This window comes from Hemiscyllium ocellatum, unplaced genomic scaffold (genome assembly GCF_020745735.1).
Source record: "Hemiscyllium ocellatum isolate sHemOce1 unplaced genomic scaffold, sHemOce1.pat.X.cur. scaffold_3193_pat_ctg1, whole genome shotgun sequence".
Lineage (NCBI taxonomy): Eukaryota > Metazoa > Chordata > Chondrichthyes > Orectolobiformes > Hemiscylliidae > Hemiscyllium > Hemiscyllium ocellatum.
Genome location: NW_026868343.1, coordinates 5001 through 10000, shown reverse-complemented (window position 1 = coordinate 10000; position 5000 = coordinate 5001). Strand labels below are relative to the sequence as shown.

At 52.6% G+C, this 5000-nt stretch overlaps 1 protein-coding gene across 1 annotated transcript in view; it reads left to right on the top strand.

Annotated features, from left to right (window-relative positions):
• The first annotated feature begins 3486 nt into the window (after nt 1-3486).
• The window catches only part of LOC132813072 (transmembrane protein 100-like), a 3329-nt gene continuing 1815 nt past the window's right edge, over nt 3487-5000 (top strand). The window contains exon 1 of the mRNA XM_060823057.1: nt 3487-4279. The gene's annotated coding sequence lies outside the window, so the exon portion shown is untranslated. The remainder of the gene's footprint in view (nt 4280-5000) is intronic.

Genomic DNA, 5000 nt, shown 5'->3' with positions numbered 1-5000 from the left:
TACAGAGAGAGTGTGTGTGTGTGAGTGTGTACGATACAGAGAGAGAGTGTGTGTGTGAGTGTGTACGATACAGAGAGAGAGTGTATGTGTGTGTGTGTGTACGATACAGAGAGAGAGTGTGTGAGTGTGTACGATACAGAGAGAGAGAGTGTGTGTGTGTGTGTGTGTACGATACAGAGAGAGAGTGTGTGTGTGTGTACGATACAGAGAGAGAGAGTGTGTGTGTGTGTGTGTGTACGATACAGAGAGAGAGAGAGTGTGTGTGTACGATACAGAGAGAGAGAGTGTGTGTGTGTGTGTGTGTGTGTACGATACAGAGAGAGAGTGTGTGTGTGTGTGTGTGTACGATACAGAGAGAGAGAGTGTGTGTGTGTGTGTATACGATACAGAGAGAGAGAGTGTGTGTGTGTGTGTGTACGATACAGAGAGAGAGAGTGTGTGTGTGTGTGTGTGTACGATACAGAGAGAGAGAGTGTGTGTGTGTGTGTGTGTACGATACAGAGAGAGAGAGTGTGTGTGTGTGTGTGTACACGATACAGAGAGAGAGAGTGTGTGTGTGTGTGTGTGTGTGTGTACGATACAGAGAGAGAGTGTATGTGTGTGTGTGTGTACGATACAGAGAGAGAGTGTGTGAGTGTGTACGATACAGAGAGAGAGAGTGTGTGTGTGTGTGTGTACGATACAGAGAGAGAGTGTGTGTGTGTGTACGATACAGAGAGAGAGAGTGTGTGTGTGTGTGTGTGTACGATACAGAGAGAGAGAGTGTGTGTGTGTGTGTATACGATACAGAGAGAGAGAGTGTGTGTGTGTGTGTGTACGATACAGAGAGAGAGAGTGTGTGTGTGTGTGTACGATACAGAGAGAGAGAGTGTGTGTGTGTGTGTGTACACGATACAGAGAGAGAGAGTGTGTGTGTGTGTGTGTGTGTGTGTGTGTGTGTACGATACAGAGAGAGAGAGAGTGTGTGTGTGTGTACGATACAGAGAGAGAGTGTGTGTGTGTGTGTACGATACAGAGAGAGAGTGTGTGTGTGTGTACGATACAGAGAGAGAGAGAGTGTGTGTGTGTGTACGATACAGAGAGAGAGAGTGTGTGTGTGTGTGTGTGTACGATACAGAGAGAGAGAGAGTGTGTGTGTGTGTGTACGATACAGAGAGAGAGAGTGTGTGTGTGTGTGTACGATACAGAGAGAGAGAGTGTGTGTGTGTGTGTGTGTACGATACAGAGAGAGAGAGTGTGTGTGTGTGTGTGTGTACGATACAGAGAGAGAGAGAGTGTGTGTGTGTGTGTACGATACAGAGAGAGAGAGAGTGTGTGTGTGTGTGTGTACGATACAGAGAGAGAGAGTGTGTGTGTGTGTGTGTACGATACAGAGAGAGAGAGTGTGTGTGTGTGTGTGTACAATACAGAGAGAGAGTGTGTGTGTGTACGATACAGAGAGAGAGAGTGTGTGTGTGTGTGTGTACGATACAGAGAGAGAGAGAGTGTGTGTGTGTGTGTACGATACAGAGAGAGAGAGAGTGTGTGTGTGTGTGTACGATACAGAGAGAGAGTGTGTATGTGAGTGTGTGTACGATACAGAGAGAGAGTGTGTGTGTGTGAGTGTACGATACAGAGAGCGAGTACAGATCCTGTTGTAATCTGAGGGAGCCCTGCCCACTCCACCCCCAACTTTGGCACCATCTACAACCGTACTAACTCGACCCCTCACGCTCACATCCCGATCGTTTATATCAATGACGAAAAGTAGAGGGCCCGGCGTCGATCCTTGTGGCCCTCCACTGGGCCCAGGCCTCCAGTCCGAAAACCAACCCTCCACCACCACCACCCTCTGTCCTCTTCCTCTGAGCCAGCTCTGTCTCTGAATGGCTAGTTCTCCCTGTATCCCGGGAGATCTACCTCGTGTCAAAAGCCTTCCCAAATCCTAAATGTACCACTTCCACCGCTCTGCCCTCATCAACCCTCTTTGTTCCTCCTTCAATCGAGTTTTCGACCCTCCCTCATCAGTCCTTGCCTTTGTCCCTCGGGATTCCCTCCAACAACCTGCCCACCGCCCAGGTCAGGCTCGCCGGTCTGTAGTTCCCTGGCGTGTCCTGACCGCCCTTCTCAAACAGTGGCACCACCTTAGCCAACCTCCAGTCTTCCGGCACCTCGCCTGTGGCTATCGATGATACGATTATCTCAGCCAGGGGCCTGGCAATCGCTTCCCTCTTTTCCCGCAGAGTTTGAGGGTCATTTTCGCCTTCGTTTCCATAAACGCCGTTCATTCTGTCAAGTAGGGCATTGGAACGGGGGGGGGGAAAAAGAGAGAGAGAGAGGGATCTAAAAACGGGCAAATTTTTCCAAGCCTCCTGAGGAGAAGGTGATATGAGGGGTTTGGAGGCGCAGATGAACGGGCAAAGGGGTTTGGGGGAGCCGAGTGTCGGGAGGGAGGAGGGAACGGGAGGGCGCTGGTGCGATTTTTAGGGGTTACGGGAGGGAGGGGGAGGTAAATCACTTCTCCAAGACCAAAGCATGGCTGGGGGAGCCAGACCTAGGTCCAACTGACCGGCCGCATATGGCTTTTGAAGAGAGAGAAGGAAAAAAAAGTTCCCATACCCTGCCCCCCCCCCCTTTCCAAATTAGGGATGAGGTCTAGAAGCATTTACCTTTCATTTCCCCACCCCCCGGACATCCGTAGGGAAAGCGAGCATTGAGGCTGGCTCGCTGACTCCGAGTTCGGGAACTCTTGCGAGCTGTTCTCGTGTTTCTAGCCAGCTTTCTTGGGCATCAAAAACTGGGAGGGTGGTGCGCGCGTGCGTGTGTGTGTGTGTGTGTGTGAGAGAAGTTGGGAAGGGGGCCGTGCTGGGAGGGAGGGAGTCCCAAAGGTGAGGGGGTCAGTTTTCAAGGCGAGTGAGGGTGGGGGGGGTGTGGGAGAGGGAGGAGGGCTGCTCCATTTCCCAACCCCGCACCCCCTCCCCCGAGATGGCAGGGAGCTTCTCCAGTCTCATCCGACACCCCCACCCTCCCTCCGTCTGGGGTGAGCGGGGGAGTATGCCCCTGACTTGGCGACGGTGAGGTAGAGGGAGTCGGGAGGGTGGGAGTCGCTCGCTGCGGGATTCCCGGCCTCTGACCTGCTCCTGCTCCCGCTGGATGGAGATGGGGCTCAGTTTCGGCTCAATGGGGACCCCCAGGATGGTGATAGTGGGGGGGGGGGGATTCAGTGACGGTAACACCATTGAACGTCAAGGGGGCGATGGTTAGATTCTCTCTCAATGGGGACCCCCAGGATGTTTCTCTCTCTCTCTCTCTCTCTCTCTCTCTGTGTCTGTTTTGCTTACAGACCGTGATTTAAGTGGAGGTGTTTCTGATTTTTGTCGTGAATTCATTCAATTTCTGTCAACAGCCCGTCTCCCTCCCTTTCCCCAGGAGATTGCGCGCTCTCTCTCTCGGTAATTGCTGCTATTCTCAGAGATTATGATCAATGTTTCTCTTTTAAATACTTGCTCCAAATCACGGAGTTTCCGTCAGGCAAGTAAACACACTAGAGAGGGGGACAGAGACAGAGAGAGAGACAGAGACAGAGAGAGGGCGAGAGATAGAAAGAGACAGAGAGAGAGGGACAGAGACAGAGAGAGGGACAGAGACAGAGAGAGAGACAGAGACAGAGAGAGACAGAGACAGAGAGAGAAAGAGACAGAGACAGAGAGAGAGAGACAGAGAGGGGGAGAGAGACAGAGGGCGAGAGATAGATAGAGAGAGAAAACAGAGCGAGAGACGCTGAGGCATAGGGAGAGAGAGACAGAAAGAGACAATGAGATAGAGACAGAGAGACAGATAGAGCGACAGTGAGAGAGAGAGAGAGAGAGGCAGAGAGAGAAAGAGACAGAGAGAGAGGGACGGAGACAGAGAGAGGGAGAGAGAGTGGGACGGAGAGAGAGAGAGGGACAGAGACAGAGAGAAACAGAAACGGAGAGAGAGAGAGAGACAGAGACGCAGGCAGAGAGAGAGAGAGACACAGAGAGAGAGGGGGACAGAGAGAGAGGGAGAGAGTGGGACGAAGAGAGACGGAGAGAGAGAGAGACGGAGAGAGAGAGAGACGGAGAGAGAGAGACGGAGAGAGAGAGAGCGTGAGAGAGAGAGACAGAGAGAGACTGAGACAGAGAGCGAGAGAGAGACGGAGAGAGAAATCACAGCACTCCCTGAGTTTCTCCAAAGAGAGCCAGGGGACAGCAGCATTTTGCGAAGTGTGGAAGAGCGAGCCCCGTGAATCGGTCCGACTGGGAATCCCGGAGCTGAGGTAGGTGCTGTCACCCCCGACAGAGGGGCAACGGGAAGTGGGGGACACGATATCTCCTCTCGGCTAGCTCTGATCAACATCAAACTCCCCTCGTCAGGACCTGGCCGTCTGAGAGAGGGAGAGGGAGGGAGAGAGACAGAGAGAGAGAGAGACGGGGGCGGCGGGGGTGGAGTGAGAGAGAGAGACAGAGAAAGAGAACAAGACAGAGAGGAGAGAGGTAGAGAAAATGGAGAGAGAGAGAGAGACAGATAAACAGAGGGAAAGTTAAAGACACGTGTGCACAGAGAGAGAGAGAGAAGGAGAGAGAGAGAGAATAAAAGAGAGACACGGAAACTCTAAGAAACAGAGTGAGACACAGAGAGAGAGAGAGACAGTGACCGAGAGACAGAGGGGTGGGGGAGACAGACAGACAGAGAGACAGAGACAAGATAGGATTAGTTTGGGGATGGATACAGGGCTATGGGGAGAGAGCGGGGACAGTGGGATTAGTTTGGGGATGGATACAGGGCTATGGGGAGAGAGCGGGGACAGTGGGATTAGTTTGGGGATGGATACAGGGCTATGGGGAGAGAGCGGGGACAGTGGGATTAGTTTGGGGATGGATACAGGGCTATGGGGAGAGAGAGAGCGGGGGACAGTGGGATTAGTTTGGGGATGGATACAGGGCTATGGGGAGAGAGCGGGGCGACAGTGGGATTAGTTTGGGGATGGATACAGGGCG